The sequence below is a fragment of the Oryctolagus cuniculus genome, chromosome 18, assembly GCF_051225735.1.
Source record: "Oryctolagus cuniculus isolate XC-2025 breed Fujian yellow rabbit chromosome 18, ASM5122573v1, whole genome shotgun sequence".
NCBI lineage: Eukaryota > Metazoa > Chordata > Mammalia > Lagomorpha > Leporidae > Oryctolagus > Oryctolagus cuniculus.
The window spans coordinates 51822915-51840612 of record NC_142884.1 but is presented as its reverse complement, the minus strand read 5'-3'; the positions used below and the strand labels follow the sequence as shown (position 1 = coordinate 51840612).

At 46.2% G+C, this 17698-nt stretch overlaps 1 pseudogene; it reads right to left on the bottom strand.

Annotated features, from left to right (window-relative positions):
- Positions 1-4580: 4580 nt before the first annotated feature.
- LOC127491402 (ras-related protein Rab-22A pseudogene) lies at positions 4581-5629 on the bottom strand (annotated as a pseudogene).
- Between the last annotated feature and the right edge of the window lie 12069 nt (positions 5630-17698).

The following is a 17698-nucleotide window of genomic DNA, read 5'->3' as shown; positions in this document are numbered from 1 at the left end:
GTCTCCTTTTGTGGCTCCTAATTGAAATCCCTAAAAGGAAATTCAGCTGGTCATATTTATCTTTTTGAGGTGGGCTGCCCTGATCTTAGATTGCCAGCCACCTTATAGATGGGGTGCCTGTGTCAGGTGCCATAACAGTCCAGTGGCTGGTGGGGGCGGGGCAGAAGAGGGATCGTGGTCACGTGGTACCCGACCTGGCACTATGCACCCAGGCCTAGGAGGGGTGGCAGATGGCTGAGAGATGTACCACAGAATTTACTGAGTATAAAAGAGCATCTCAGACTGTGAGCAAAGGGTGCATGGGAAGGGAGGTATGTATTAATCACAGCTTTTATTTTCTGTATTGTGTTGTAGTGTTGAATGAAGCTTTGAATTTATTAATGTATTTACATAATTTATAACCTTTAAACAATGATCTCATAAATTTAGACTTCAATTTCGCACATGCTAAGCAACAGATACTTGGTTTTCCGCACCAAAAATGTGCACTTTTTTTTTTTTTGACAGGCAGAGTGGACAGTGAGAGAGACAGACAGAGAGAGAAAGGTCTTCCTTTTGCCGTTGGTTCACCCTCCAATGGCCGCCGCTGCAGCCGGCGCACCGCGCTGATCCGATGGCAGGAGCCAGGATCCAGGTGCTTTTTCCTGGTCTCCCATGGGGTGCAGGGCCCAAGCACCTGGGCCATCCTCCACTGCACTCCCTGGCCACAGCAGAGGGCTGGCCTGGAAGAGGGGCAACCGGGACAGAATCCGGCGCCCCAACCGGGACTAGAACCCGGTGTGCCGGCGCCGCAAGGTGGAGGATTAGCCTATTGAGCCACGGCGCCGGCTCCACTTTTTTTTTAAATTAAGATTTATTTATTTATTTGAAAGGCAGAGTTACAGACAGAAAAGAGAGAGGGAGATCGTCTGTCTACTGATTCACTCTCCAAATAGCCACAACAGCCAGGACTGGAACGCCAAAGCCAGAAGCCTAGAACTCCATGCAGGTCTCCCATGTAGCGGCAGGGCCCAAGGATTTGAGCCATCTTCTGCTGCTTTCCCAGGCACATTAGCAGGGAGCTGGACCAGAAATGGAGCCGCTAGGATGCAAACTGGCACCCTTATGGGATGCTAGCTTTGCAGGCGGTGGCTCCACCCACTGTGCAACAACACTGGCCTCACCACTTTTTTTCTTCACCTATTCAAAATTTTATTTAGTGTCAGCAAATTAATTTTAATCTCTGGACATAAAAACATAACAGTAAGCTTCAAAGCTTGTATAAGGGCTAAATTCTGTCCACTGTAACTAAGTGATACTTTAAGTACAGCAATTAAGATTTGAGACTCTTGGCCGGCACCGCGGCTCACTAGGCTAATCCTCCGCCTCGCGGCGCCAGCACACAGGGTTCTAGTCCCGGTTGCGGCGCCAGATTCCGTCCTGGTTGCCCCTCTTCCAGGCCAGCTCTCTGCTGTAGCCAGGGAGTGCAGTGGAGGATGGCCCAAGTACTTGGGCCCTGCACCCCATGGGAGACCAGGAGAAGCACCTGGCTCCTATCATCTGATCTGTGCGGTGCACCGGCCGCGGCGGCCATAGGAGGGTGAACCAACGGCAAAGGAAGACCTTTCTCTCTGTCTCTCTCTCTCTCTCACTGTCCACTCTGCCTGTCAAAAAAAAAAAAAAAAAAAGATTTGAGACTCTTTTATTTTATTTTGACTCTTAACATTGGTATAAGTATATGCCAAACCCCAGTTTTAAATGTTGAAATTGTTAAGGTTTACCCTCATATTCTTCAAAAAATTAATTGAAACATTATTAACAGAGAAATTATTCATCATAGCTTATTTCTTATTTGAAATAACTTAAAGTTCTCCATAATATATTTTTCTAATAAGTTAAAAATGTCCTACAATTTTATTTACTCAAAATTCTAATTTAACTCTGTAAAGGCACAATGTGGAGAGAAGGAAATTCTTTAGTTGAAATTTGCTTAATTTCCAATAGAATTTTAACTTGTAAAGTTAATAAATAAAACTACAGTTAATGATGACTCTTAATCAGGACTTTCTTTTTTTTTTTTTTGAATTTTATTTTTATTTATTTGAAAGGTAGAGTTACAGAGAGAGTGGGCAGAGAAGGAGATCTTCCATCTGCTGATTCACTCTTAAAATGGTTGCAACCAATAGGGACTCCAGGGGTCCCCTGTAAAGGAAAGAAAAAACACATGTAACTCTCCCGAAGCCTTGAGGAGTCATGAGGTTGAGGGGACATACACAATGTAACCTTCAGATGTTGCTGAGTCTGCTAATGGATTGAGCACTCTACTTACTTCTTTGCAAAATAGAATATTGTTTTTTAAAGATTTATTTATGTATTTGAAAGTCGGAGTTACACAGAGAGAGGAGAGGCAGAGAAAGAGAGAGAGAGGTCTTCCATCTGCTGGTTCACTCTCCAATTGGCTGCAATGGCTGGATTTGTGCCGATCCAAAGCCAGGAGCCAGGAGCTTCTTCAGGGTGCAGGGGCCCAAGGACCTGGGCCATCTTCTGTTATCCCAGGCCATAGCAGAGAGCTGGATCCGAAGAGGAGGAGCTGGGACTAGACCCAATGCCCATATGGGATGCCAGCGCTTTGGGCCAGGGCGTTAACCCGCTGCTCCACAGCACCAGCCCCTGCAAAACAGAACACTCTAACGTCAGTTCCCTGATTGGTTCAGGTAGCATGCCTCATTAGCATACACTTTTAGTTTCCTGATTGTTGTTATTCTTGCCTTCTGATTGATTGTTATTCTGCCCCTCCTCTGATTGGTTAAATCTGTACTCATTTTCCAGAAAGGGGCCAGAGAGAGCCACTTTATGTATTAAAGAGTGAGCACTGGCGAGCTTCTTTAGCAACTCCTCCCTTGGAGTCTCCCTCCTGACTGCTGCGGCAGGAGGTCTCTCTCTTTGAATAAACTTCACTTTGCTCACTGGCTCGTTCACATGGACATTCTTCTTCAACATGAGTCTCCCACGTGGGTGGCAGGGGCCCAGGCATTCCACTGCTTTCCCAGGCGATTAGCCGGGAGCCGGACAGTAGGGCAGCAGGGACTTGAAGCGGTGCCAGTTTGGGATGCCAGCATTGCAGCTTTACCCGCTACACCAGAGCACTACCACCCCTTCTAACAATGGTAATGGGAAGCCAAGGAATTACAATTTCCACAAGGTCTTTTTTTTTTTTATAAATTCATTTTATTTATTTGAAAGGCAGAATTTCATAGAGAGACCTTCTGTCTGATGATTCACTTCCCAAATGCTACAACAGCTGGGACTGGGCTAGGCGAAAGCCAGGAGCCTGGAACTCCTGGGTGGCAGGGGTCCAAGCACTTGGACCATCTTCCACTGCTTTCCCAGGCACATTAGCAGGGAGTTGGACCAGAAGTGGAGCAGCTGAGACTCAAGCAGACTCTCAAATGGGATGCCAGCATCATGGGTGAAGGCTTAACACAATGTGCCACAACACTAGCCCCTCCCCACAAGCTCTTTTTGCCCCTTAAGAAACACCAAAGTGCCAATTTTCCCTTTACAGACTTTGCATAAAATCTTGATTACAAAACCACTCAACAATCTAATCCTACCATTCCTACAATTATACATTTCTTTTCAGGAAGGTCAGAAGCTAATGATGGGGGCTGGCACTGTGGTGTAGCCAGTAAAGCTGCCGCCTGCAGTGCAGGCATCCCATATGGGTGCTGGTTCGAGTCCCAGCTGCTCCACTTCTGATCCAGCTCCCTGCTAATGTACCTGGGAAAGCAGTGGAGGATGGCCCAAGTGCTTGGGCTCCTGCACCCACGTGAGAGACCCGGAAGAAGCTCCTGGCTCCTGGCTTTGGATTGGCCCAGCTTTTGCCATTGCAACCATTTGGGGACTGAACCAGCAGATGGAAGATCTCTCTCTAACTCTGCCTTTCAAATAAATAAATAAATCTTTTTTTTTTTTTTTTTTTGACAGGCAGAGTGGACAGTGAGAGAGAGAGACAGAGAGAAAGGTCTTCCTTTGCCGTTGGTTCACCCTCCAATGGCCGCCGCGGCCGGCGTGCTGCGGCCAGCGCACCGCGCTGATCCGATGGCAGGAGCCAGGATCCAGGTGCTTTTCCTGGTCTCCCATGGGGTGCAGGGCCCAAGCACCTGGGCCATCCTCCACTGCACTCCCTGGCCACAGCAGAGGGCTGGCCTGGAAGAGGGGCAACCGGGACAGAATCCGGCGCCCCGACCGGGACTAGAACCCGGTGTGCCGGCGCCGCTAGGCGGAGGATTAGCCTAGTGAGCCGCGGCGCCGGCCACAAATAAATAAATAAATCTTAAAAAAAAATGATAAAGCTAATGATGGAGGCCCTGTGTAGAGATTCTTTGCATAACAACAGTCTACAAAATGCAATATCATTGCTACAGTCTTCAAAGAGGGAACAGAACTGGTCATTTTCCATGAATCCTTCTTGCCTGAAGACTCAAGATTGGCTAGGAGAAAATGGATAACAAGGCCCATTGTTAACTTTCGACACTTCAGCATCAAGTCTGAGAGACTAAGACTCAGTCAACATCAGCTTCACGCTATGAAGTCTGTTTTCAGAGCCTGAAGGCTTTACCACCAGATGGCGGGTTGGCGTCAGTGGATGAAATTCTTTTACTGATTTCTATAAAGAGTTCATTTATGTTGATTGAGTTTTTGTGTGAGCTGGTCTCTACAAAAATTGCATGAATGGAGTTGGCATAGTCCTTAGCATCTCTCTCCATGGCTTTTTTTACATTGATATGATCACTCGTATTTCTCACATTGCAACTTCAATGTTAGTGAGCAATGCTGTTAGAGGTCTCCCAACTCTTTAATGTTGCAACTGTCTCTTGTGATATTGACTGATTATAGCTGCAGATGACTCTTAACAGTACATTAGGGTTACAGTACAAAATTGTTCTCATCCAGCTATATTCCAGATTGGGAATTTGTGTAGCTCATTTTGGTATCAAGCAGTCTTGGTGCTAAATGATGCCCTGTTGTTGGGTTGATGATTGGATAAAAATCGTCTTCTACAAACTGCCTTACGAGACTTGATTTACCATACTTGTGTCCCCAGCAGACACTGAGCTCCTTGGACACTAGGGCCCAGGAGTCTAGGATGCAAGTCTGCTCTTACCGCAATTTGAGGACAGAGAGGCTAGGCCCTTCCCATGCCAGCTCAGAGGCTGCTGCCAATTGGGGGCTATTTTCTGTATTTTATGTTGTCTTAGGGCTTTGGGGAAGCAGACAGTAATTGTCCCTCCAGAGTCAGTGAATTCCTAGACATAGCAATCAACCTGTGAACATATCTTTCATATAAACCAATCCAAGTCCATATCCCCAACCTCTTTATCTAACAGACATAGCAAGCCAAAATTTCCCCAGCCCTAAATCACTGCAGTAAATCCCCCCAAGGTCAAGTACAGGACAATTACAGGCCACTCCTCTGGCCCAGAACCCACTGATATTGAAACGATTCAATACTATATTTGAGTGAATTGTCAACCTGCCCCACCCATTCTTTCCCACAGAATCCATGAAAAGGGCACTGGGTCCTGCTCACTCCCTCTGCCCCCTACTGACCCTGGCACTTCCCATTTGGCCCTGTGTGGCGGGGCATGCCCCTTTCTTCTGAGAACTGTGAGTAATAAAACTTTCCCTGTCACCCACCTATGTCATCATTCAGACACCTCCATCAGTTCATCTTGGGTACAATCAAAACAAGGGACAGTCACAGGCTCAGCCAGATTGTGAAAAGTCTTGTGTACTGCTCTAAGGAGTTTGGGTTATCTGTAGAAAGTGGGAGAAATAGTGCGAGGATTTTGAGCAAATAACATACATCTGAGCTTTAAGAAGAGAATCCTAGCAGTGGGGTGGGATGTTGGGAAGCCAGTTTGAACGCTGTTTGTAAACACTACCTGGTAATTAATTCCTGGATACAGGAAGTGAAGGATAGTGAGGGATCAGACATTCAAGTTTGAGCTTGGTTTACCCGGTGGATGGAGATGTCACTGATACACAGGATGGGATTAAGGGCGCTTTGAGGAAAGGATGAGTTTAGCTTGGGACACAAGGAGTCTAGGAAACACCAGACAGGCAAATCCATAGCCCAGTGGCCAAACCAGCCGGGAGCTTTAGAGTTAGATGTCTAGTTAGAAGCAGTTATACGAGAGTTTTCCCTTTATCATATTTTTTAAGAATTTATTTAAGAGACAGAGAAAGACCCACAGATAGCTCCCATCTGTGGGTTCACTCCCCAAATGTCCACAATGGCCAGGAAAGTGTCTGGCCCAAGCTAGGAGCTGGGAACTCCATCCAAGTCTCCCATGTGGGTGTCAGGGGCCCAACTACTTGAACCATCAGCTGCTGCCTCCCAAGGTATGCATTGGCAGGAAGCTGGAATCAGGAGCCAGAGTGGGAATCTGACCAGGTACCCTAGTGGAGGGGGCAAGACGAATGCCCACCCCTTCATCATATTTTAAATGTTTAGTTTGCTACACAGCCCAATATAAAAGTAAACATAATCCATAGTAGCGATTTAGAATTCCTCTGATGACATGAATGCACAATACTGGATATAGTGTGGGACAGAAATATAAATGAATTTTTATAATTGAGGGTAATGCAGCTTATTTACTGATGAGGACAGTAAGCTATTTTTTATGTTGCAACAATTAAAGTGAAGCTTAATGACTCACTGATGCCAAAGAAACCAAAATATTGGCTTTAAACCCAGATACCCCTGTTATTTTAATACTACAGAGAGAACAAACTGTCCCTAAAAAGCCCGCAAAGCATTCAAGAGAAATACTACTGACACCTGTCTGAGGAGTGTCAGGGCAGGGCTGTTAATCTCACCCAGCAGGTCAATTTGACTTTGGTGATGCGCACATAGGCTCTGTCTCATCTCAGCCACCTGGAGCAACCTCGTGCGATCCTTTGTTCTTTTTTTTAATTTCTTTCTTTCTTTTTTTTTTTTTTTTTTATTTGACAGGTAGTTATAGACAGTGAGAGCGGGAGACAGAGAAAAAGGTCTTCCTTCCACGGGTTCACTCCCCAAAAAGGCCGCCACGGCCGGCGCTGCACCGATTGGAAGCCAGGAGCCAGATGCCTCCTCCTGGTCTCCCATGCGGGTGCAGGGGCCCAAGCACTCCCGGGCCACAGCAGAGAGATGGACTGGAAGAGGAAGGAACCGGGACTAGAACCCGACGCCCATATTGGATGCTGGTGCTGCAGGTGGAGGATTAACCAAGTGAGCCACGGCGCCAGCCCCAATCCTTTGTTCTTTATTTACACACTGCTTATCTATTGCCAGAAATGTCTTTCTTAAATTAATCAGGAGCCATCTTTCAGAGGCAGTAGCCTCCCTGTCTCTGAAGTTGTTTGTAACCAATCCTGCTCTAAAAACACTGATCTCCAGACTGTGAGAAATTCATCTCCTCTTTGGGTAGGGGGTACTTTGTGGTACAGTGTTGTGTGCTTGCAATGCCTGCATCCCATATTGGAGTGCCTGTTAGTGTCCTGGCACCTCTGCTTCTGATCCAGCTCCCTGTTTATGCTCCTGGGAGGCTGCAGATGATGGCTCAAGTACTTGGGCCCCTGCCACCCACCTGGGAAGCTGAGATGAAGTTCCAGGCTCCTGGCTTCGGCCTGGCCCAGTCCTGGCTGTTGTGGGTATTTGGGGAATGAATCAGCAGATGCGAGATCTCTTTCTCTCTCTCTCTCTCTCTCTCTCTCACCATCTCTTTCAGTAACTCTGCCTTTCAAATAAAATCTCTTTAAAAAGTCACTGGGTTTATCTCTTTTAGGCCTAGGTCCCCCATATTCTGCCTTTGAAGATACTTTGTGTTGACCTTTGTACAGAGCCTGTTTATTTCCACTGACAATAGTAACAGTTCTAGTCCCGGCTGCTCCTCTTCCGATCCAGCTCTCTGCTATGGCCTGGGATAGCAATAGAAGATGGCCCAAGTCTTTGGGCCCCTGCATCTATGTGAGAGACCCAAAAGAAGCTCTTGGCTCCTGGCTTCGTATCAGCACAGTTCTGGCCATTGTGGTCATTTGGGGAGTGAACCAGCAGATGGAAGGTCTGCCTCTCCCTCTATCTCTGTAATTCTGCCTCTCAAATGAATCTTTAAAAAATAATAAGTAAAACCCAAAGCCTTCTTCACATGGCTATGCCATTTTAAGAAGCAGAGGCAGGGGCCACCGCTGTGGTGTAGCAAGTAAAGCGCCAGCATCCCATATGGGTACTGGTTCGAGTCCCACCTGCTCCACTTCTGATCCAGCTCTCTGCTATGGCCTGGGAAAGCAATAGAAGATGGCCCAAGTCCTTGGACCCCTGCACCCATGTGGGAGACCCAGAAGAAGCTCCTGGCTCCTGGCTTCGGATTGGCCCAGCTCTGGCTGTTGCAGCCATCTGGGGAGTGAACCAGAGGATGGAAGACCTCTGTCTGTCTCCCTCTCTCTCTCTCTCTCTCTCTGCCTCTCTGTAAATTTGCCTTTCAAATAAATCTAAAAAAAAAAAAAAACTAAATGAAGCATTTGTGATAGTAAAAGATAGAAGTCTTTTGTTTTGTTTTGTAAAAAAAAAAAAAAAACAGTTTACCTAGGTGTAGGCTGTGTCACACATCATTCTGTAGATTCAGGAGCTTAAGTCGGTGACAATGTTATGAAAACTCATAAATTGGGCTCTACTAATTTAGATCTTTTAAACAGATTTATTTATTTGAAAGTCAGGGTTACAGAGACAGAAAGAGGGAGATAGAAAGAAAGAGATCTTCCATCTACTGGTTCACTCTCCAGATGGTTACAAGGAGCCAGGAGCTTTATCCAGGTCTCCCATGTGGGTGGCAGGGGCTTGAACATTTGGACCACCTTCCTCTGCTTTCCCAGGCCATTAGCAGGGAACTAGATTGGAAGTGGAGCAGCTGGGACATGAACCGGCACCTGTATGGAATGCTGACATCACAGGCAATGGCTTTTACTGCTCCGCCACAGCACCAGGCCCTAATTTAAATTTTGTTGAAGTTTTGATAAACTGCACCAAATTTTACCTTTACATCAATTGTAAAAATGGAGTGTTTAGGCAAACAGAGGGAATAAACTTTAAAACTGACTTCATTCCCCACATAGAAACATTTCCAGCAGCCATTTCTACTCCACTGCTGTGTTACTTCTGGAATCCAACACGCTCGGGAGAAACTTCTACCACTTTATTCAGCTTTGTGACCTCGGGTGCGTTGCCTCTCAGAAGCGTCTGTAAAATGGGGATAATTACGGTGACTCAAGAATTGTCCTGTGGGTGGAATGAATGAGCCAATAGACACTGAGCTCAGGGCCCGACTCCCAGCCAGGCATGCACGAATGTCCTCCTCCTCATTAGTCCTATGTGTTTGCTCACTGCTGCAGCCTCAGCGCCTCAGACAACGCCTGGCACATCACAAGCCCTCAATGAACACTCGTTAAATAACTATGATCATTCATTACTACCATCATCAGTCTAGGCTTGGCCATACTTCTTCCCCCTAAGTGCACTTGAAGGTGACAAATTATTATTCTGTGATTCAACTTTTTCTTATAAATATCAGATATCATTTATGCATTCAAATTATTAAAGTTTTTTATTTTTAAATTACAGTACTATGTTTGAAATCTTATTACGTAAGGTTAATGGATTTATATCACTGGAGTTCATTTTTACATAATATAAATGTTCTTTTAGCAGAGCTATTTCTTGTTCCCCAACGCCTTCCATGGGATCAAAATAAATTGATGGGCAGGATGCGACCTTATGTGTGGGTAGTACCCATTTTAGATTCTTCCCACAGTTTTCAGCAGTACTAAGAGGAATTGTAAACCCATCTTATATATTCAGAAAGGCTGTGTGTGTTTGTGTGTCATTCTCAAAACTTGGCAAAGAAGCAACTATTCCCTCATGATTATAGAGGTACTTGTCAATCCAACTTTTTAAAAAAGATTTATTTATTTATTTGAAAGCCAGAGTTACATATACAGAGAAGGGGAGAGAGAGAGAGAGAGAGAGAGAGAGAGAGAGAGAGAGAAAGTCCTCCATCCACTGATCCACTGGTTCACTCCCCAATCGGCTGCAACAGCTGGAGCTGCACCGATCTGAAGCCAGGAGCCAGGACCCTCTTCTGAGTCTTCCACGCAGGTGCAGGGACCCAAGGACTTGGGCCATCTTCCACTGCTTTCTCAGGCCATAGCAGAGAGCTGGACTGTAAGTGGAGCAGCTGGGTCTCGAACAGATGCCCATACGGGATGCTGGCACTGAAGGCGACAGCTTACTCTGCTACACCACAGCGCCGGCCCCTCAATCCAAATTTTCTTTTGCTGTGTACTCAGTCCCATAAAAGCAATTTTTTCTACCATTCTCATAACTTCATCTTTTGATATTAATTATATAGTTTAATACAGGGTCTGATAAACAGCGTTGTTCTCAGTCCATAAGGGGAGGAGTGGTGAGCAAATTCATTAGTTTGAGAAGAAGATAGGAGAAGACAGCTATCCCTTGTTCACCAAGATGTTTAGGTGCCCGTTAGATGCCTTGGGGCCACAGATGTGGCCATAAAGGTAAGTGTTATGTGTTGTGCTGAGGAGGTCAGTCCATGCCAAGAGGAGAAAACAGGAACTAGAGATGAGAAAAGTGCTGACAGAGCCTGTTTGGCTTGGGGATTAGTTTGTGTGTTCTTTAAAAGCCCATTTTTTAGTCTTGATCCACAGTCTTATGTTAATGGATTGAGGGTAGAAACAGGATCCAAATATGGCATTTCAAGGTAGAGCCTTTTGGAACTGTTCAGATGGGATTAGGTCTCTGGGGTGGACCCCAGTGATCAAATCGTGGTAACTTCATAAGGAGAGACCGCATAGACATGATGAGCACACTCCCAGTTTCCTGACTCACCATGTCGTTATTCTTCCTTTACACATTTCCACCACCCACCAGCAGACCAATGGGACTGCCTGATTTGGCCTGTGAACCTCCAAAACTATGAGTCTCAAAACCTCCCTTCCTTCATAGGTCGGCTGTTTTAGATATTATTTATCGGAAAGAAAGTTAAGGCAAATCCATGTCCAAAATGCTATGGAAGCTCAGAAGATGTGTGACTTCTCCTCCTTCTTCTTTTTAAAGATTTCTTTATTTATTTGAGGGTCAGAGTTACAGACAGAGAAAGGGAGAGACAGAGAAAGGGGTTTTCTAACTACTGTTTCACTCCCCAAATGGCTGCAATGGCCAGAGCTGGGCCGATCCAAAGCCAGGATCCAGGAACTTCTTCCGGGTCTCTCATGCAGGTGCAGGGGTCCAAGCACTTGGACCATCCTCCACTGCTTTCCCAGGCCATAGCAGAGAGCTGGATCAGAAGTGGAGCAGCCGGGACTTGAACCAGCACCCATATGGGATGCCAGCACTGCAGGTGGCAGCTTTACTGCCTACACCACATTGCTGGGCCCCAGAATAAACCTGAACTCTTCAGTAAGTCATCTGTCTTCCATCTTCTATGTATCAGCCTGCTAGGGCTTTCATAATGGAATGCCAAACTGTGTGACTTGAACAACAATTCTGGAGGCTGGAAGTCCAAGATGAATGTGCCAGAAGGGCTGGCTTCTCCAGGACTGTCCTCTGGCTTGCGGATGGCTGTCCTCTCACTACATCCTCATGTGGCCTTTCCACTACGTGTGCATATCCTTGCTGTCTCTTTCTTTCCTTATGAGACGTCAGCCATACTGGATTAGGGCTCCATCTTTATGACCTCATTTAACCGTCATTACTTTTTTAAGGACCCTGTCCACAGGGCTGGTGCTGTGGCACAGCGGGTTAAAGCCCCAGCCTGCAGCACAGGCATCCACATGGACGCCGGTTCGAGTGCCAGCTGCTCCTCTTCTGATCCAGCTTTCTGTTGTAGCCTGGGAAAGCAGTGGAAGATGGCCCAAGTCCTTGGGTCCCTGCACCCACGTGGGAGACCTGGAGGAAGCTCCTTGGTCCTGGCTTCAGATCAGCTCTGCTCTGGCCATTGTGGTCATTTGGGGAGTGAACCAGTGGAATGGAGGGTCTCTCTCTCTCTCTCTCTCTCCGGCTCTACCTCTCTCTGTAACACTGTCTTTCAAGTACATAAAATAATCCTTTAAAAAATAAAAAAAAGACCCTGTCCTGAAGTATAGTAACATTAGGGGTTAAGAATTCAATAGTTGGGGCTGGTACTGTGGCGTATCGAGTAAAGCCGCCACCTGCAGTGCTGGCATACCATATAGCAGCCGGTTTGAGTCCTGGCTGCTCCACTTCTGATCCAGCTCTCTGCTGTGGCCTGGGAAGGCAGTGGAGGGTGGCTGGAGTCCTTGGGCCCCTGTACCCGCGTGGGAGACCCGGAAGAAGCTCCTGGCTTCAGATTGGCACGGCTCTAGCCATTGATAGTTCTTCATATAGAATATTGCTCTTCCAAAGCTCAGTGTTATGGGATAGGGAGGAGACAATGGTCTGGTTAAAGGACCATGATAATAAGGACTGAGTCAGGACTGGCTTCTGGCTCAAAAAAGTATATTACAAATCCTCTGGTGACAACAAAGGAGACCTGAGCACAGACTATTAGATAATTTTTTCAGGAAATTATCGTTAATTTCATTAGATACAATCATGGTTTTGTGGTTACGTACAAAAATATCTATTTCTAGGAGATATTTACTGGCGTAAGTATGGGCCAAGTGTCATTATGATTGCATCACTTATATAAAATTGATCAGCAAAACAATTACACACACAGCAAATATGGTAAAAGCTAGCAATTGTTTGAATGTACATACTAGGTATATGGGTGTTCATTATACAATTCTTTCAACTTCTCCATATGTAAAAATTTTGGTAATAAAAAGCTTAGAAAAAAATGGAGAAAAAGTAACTTCTAAAAGTGTGTCCAACTTCATTAGTCATCAAGAAAGTGCAAATTAAAACAACCCAATAGCATCCACCAGAACAGCTAAAATGGAAAAGGATAGAAAAGTGTTGGCAGGCCTGGGGGCAGTGGAACTCCTTCATAGATCCCTGTTGGCTTTTTTTTTTTTTAAAGATGTATTTATTTATTTGAAAGTCAGAGTTACACAGAAAGAGGAGAGGCAGAGAGAGAAAGAGAGGTCTTCCATCCAATGGTTCACTCCCCAGATGGCCGCAATGGCCGGAGCTGCGATGATCCAAAGCCAGGAGCCAGAAGCTTCTTCTGGGTCTCCCACGAAGGTGCAGGGGCCCAAGGACTTAGGCCATCTTCTACTGCTTTCCCAGGCCATAGCAGAGAGCTGGATGGGAAGTGGAGCAACCAGGACTAGAACTGGCGCTCATATGGGATGCTGGTGCTTCAGGCCAGAGCGTTAACCCCCTGTGCCACAGCACCGGCCCAACTTACTGGTGTTAAGTACTAAAACTAACATATACCTGCCCCATGCCTTAGCATTTCCACTCCCCAAGAAATCTGTAAATACATTCATATATATATACATATACATACATAGAAACCAGAAGCCAGTCAAGGCTGACTCACTACCTTTGATTGTATAGAACTTAAAACAGACTTACTATTTTCCAATGAATTCAAGAAAGCAGAAGGTGCAGAATGCAAATAATGAAGCCAAAACCATGAGTCATTTACTTTTCCATCCTCAGGACTGAGGCCAGTACTTGTCACACACACAAGCCCACCACGGCTGAGGCCAGGTCTCACTGCAGGACCACAGAGGCATGTGATAAGTGGGGGTTGAGATCTGAGGTCAAGGACACACTGCATTTGTAAGTTGATGCATTTTTTCCCAGTCTTGACAGACTTTTTGAGACTAGGAATCGCTTTTTTTCCCCACCTTTGATAGTGCAGTTCATAGTAGTGTAATTAGCAGTAGTAGATAACAGTAAATGTTGGAAAAGAGACCGAAAGTGGTCAAATGCATAGATATAGAAGGAAGAACGGTGGCTTCCAGGGGCTGGGTCTCACCTTGGGAAGATGAAAGAGTTCTGGAGATGGACGGTGGTGATGACTGCACTACAGTGTGAGTGGGCCTACTGCCGCTGAACTGCCTTCTCTAAGATTGGTTAGAAGGGTAAATTTCGTGTTATGTATCTTTTACCACAATTTAAAAAATATGTAGAACCAAAAGATTATTTACTGTACATTTCCATTTATATGACATTTTGACAAGGCAGAAGTTTGGAAATGGAGAACAGGTTAGTGGTTGCCAGGGCTTCAGGTTGGGGAAGGGTCGGGGAGAGCTGCTCTTGGTTAGAAGAAAGAAGCATGAGGGGGCTGGCGTTGTGGCTCAGCGGGTTAAAGCCCCAGCCTGCAGCATCAGCATCCATATGGGCACTGGTTTGAGTCCCGGCTGCTCCACTTCTGATCCACCTCCCTGCTAATGCACCTGGGGAAAGCAATGGAGGATGGCCCAAGTCCTTAGGCCCCTGCACCCGCGTGGGAGACCCGGAAGAAGCTCCTGGCTCCTGGCTTCAGATCAGCTCAGCTCCAGATGTTGAGGCCATTTGGGGAGTGAACCAGAAGATGGAAGACCTCTCTCTCTCTCTCTACCTGTCTGTAACTCTGCCTTTCAAATAAATAAATAAAAAAAAAAAAGAGAAGCACAAGACATCCTTGCTAGTTAACATGGAATTGTTTTGTAGCTGGACCGTGGCAGTAAAGGTACAAACATACATGCTATAAAACCGTACAGAGTTAAATATACATAAAGGAGTCCAAGTAAAAGTGGGAAAATCTGACTAAGGCAGATGGGTTATATCAACATCAATAGCTTGTTTGTGAGGTTATACACAGTATGGCAAGATGTCACTCTTGGGGGAAACTAGGTAAAGGATACATGGAGCTCTATATTGATTCTTATCATTGTACATGAACTAACAAATATCTTAAAAAGTTTATTTTAAAGGAATCAAGGGAGAGGATGGGCATTTGGCCTAACATTTCAAGCACTGGTTGGGTTACCCACAGACCATATCTGAGTGCCTGAGTTTGAGTCCTGGATCCAATCTCAATTCTAGTTCTTGCTAACGTGTACCCTGGGAGGCAGCAAACAATGGCTCAAGTGGTTGAATCTCTGCCACCCATGTGGGAGATGTGGATTTCTAGCTCACAGCCCAGCAATCCCAGCCATTGGATTACACACATTTGAGGAGTGACACAGCAGATGGGAGTGCTCTCTCTCCTCCTGCCTCTCAAATAAATAAATAAACTCTAGGGGGCCGGGGCTGGTGCTTTGGCACAGTGGGTTAAAGTCCCGGCTGCTCCACTTCTGATCCAGCTCCCTGCTAATGTGCCTGGGAAAGCAGTGGAAGATGGCCCTGCACTCACGTGGGAGGCTCAGAAGCTCCTGCCTCTGGGCTCCTGGCTTCTGATCAGCTCAGCTCTGGCTGTTGCAGCCATTTGGGAATAGATGGAAGGCCTCTCTCTCTTTCTCTCTCTCTGTCTCTCTGCCTCTCTCTGTAACTCTGTCTTTCAAATAAATAAAATAAATCTTAAAAAATAAATAAATGAATTCTAAAAAGCAAGGTACAGAACACTGTGTGTGGCATGCTGACATTCTTGTACAGATGGGAGCCATATGCTTTTTAAATATGCATTTTTGCACAGACTCTCTCTAGAAAGATGCTAATAAAAATGGTAAGAGTAACATTTTAGATACTTGATCCTCAATCACATGTTGATGGTGTTTGGAGGTGGGGCCTTTGGAGGTGATTAGGATTAGCTGGGATTACACGGGTAGAGCCCCATGATGGCAGTGGTGACATTGTAAGAAGAGGAAGAGGGGTCAGCGCTGTGGCAGAGCTGGTAAAGCCACTGGCTGCACCCATGTGGGTGCCAGTTTATGTCCTGGTTGCTCCACACTGATCCAGGTCTCTGCTAATGTGCCTGGGAAAACAATGGAGGATGGCCCAAGTACTTGGGCACCTGCACCCACATGGGAGACCTAGAAGAAGCTCCTGGGTCCTGGGTCCTGCCTCCTGGCTTTGGCCTGGCCTAACCCTGGCCATTGAGGCCATTTGGGGAGTGAACCAGCAGGTGAAAGATATCTCTCTCTCTGTCTCTGTCTCTCTCTCGCTCTGTAAATCTCACTTTCAAATAAAATAAATCTTTTTTTTTTTTAAAGAAAAAATAAAGAAGCAGGGCAGGTGGCAGGTGCTGTGGTCGAGGGTTAAGCCACTGCTTGGGACACCTACATCCTATATGAGAGTACATGGCTCAAATCCTGGCAACTTCTCTTCTGACCCAGCTTCCTGCTAGTGCATCCTGGGAGGCAGCACATGATCCCCGTTACTTCTGTGGGAGACCTGCATGGAGTTCCAGGTTCCTGGCTTCAGCCTGACCCAGCCCTGGCTGTTGTAGGCATTTGGAGAGTGAGTAAGGGGATGGAATCTAGACCTCTCTCCCTCCTTGCCTCTCTTCCTATCAAGTGGATGAAAATAAAGATTTAACAAGTTCATGGAAAGGGGCCAGTGCTGCGGTGTAGAAGGTTAAGCATCAGCCTGCAGTGCCGGCATCCTCTATTGGGTGTCAGTTTGGTTCCCGGCTGCTCTGCTTCCTGTCCAGCTCTCTGCTGATGTGCCTGGGAAAGCAGCAAAGGATGGCCCAGGTGCTTGGACCTCTGCATCCATGTGGGAGACCCCAAGGAGGCTCCTAGCTTGTGGCTTCGGATCAGCCCAGCTCTGGCCATTGCAGTCTTCTGGGGAGTGACAAATGGAAGAATTTCTCTCCGCCACCCCCCGCGCCGTGTATTTCTGCCTTTCCAATAAATCAATAAATCTTTCAAAACAAAAGTTCATGGAAAACGGAAATCTTTCAAAACAAAAGTTCATGGAAAATGGAATTAGAATTTAGAAAAGATGAAGATGAGAGGGTGCAAGGAGGAGGAGGAAGAGATATGTGAGCTGGCACTTGCCCTGCTCACCGTGTGATGCCCTTTGCTGTGTTAAGATGCAGCAAGAGGCCCTCACAAGAAGCCAAGCCAATGCCAGTGCTCCCCAGTCTCCAGAGCCATGAGCTAAATAAACCTCTGTCTCGGTGAGTCATCCAGTCTGTGATCTTTAGTCACAGCAACAGAATGTGGACCAAGACTGCTTCCTGCAGTGAGACACAGGAGCCTGAGGATGGAGGGAGCAGGGTCACTTCCTTGTCACCGTGTATCTTCCTCATGGTTTGAATTTTTAAGCCTATGCATATATTACTTTTTGATAAAAACTTCTAAGACATTTCAAAATTAGGATGTGAAACTTAAATACATACTTTTACAGCGCAAGTGAAGATGAGAGCTTACGCACTATCAGTTTATGTGCTGTAAGGAGCCTACGCCCCTTTCAAAGTGGGAAATCAGATCTTTCAATGGGGGAGGGCTGCCGTGGGTTGGATGGGATTTGGCCATGCAGCTGAAGCCCCAAAGTCTTCCGGTAACGGTGCTAAGAGGGCAGAAACTTAATCCAATTATACTGTTTGCAGGCAGGCATTTTGGGCAGTGATTAGGTTGCTCTGGGATATTAGGTGGCGCCTCCATGACTGTCACGCTAGACAGACATATCAACAGACAAGTGCTCCTCCTGTCTCTTTCTGTGATGATCTGGGCTACCTTGGGATTTTATCAGCAGGGACACCATCGCACGTGAGGCTGAACCAGTGGGGCCTGCTTATCTTTTACGATAAAA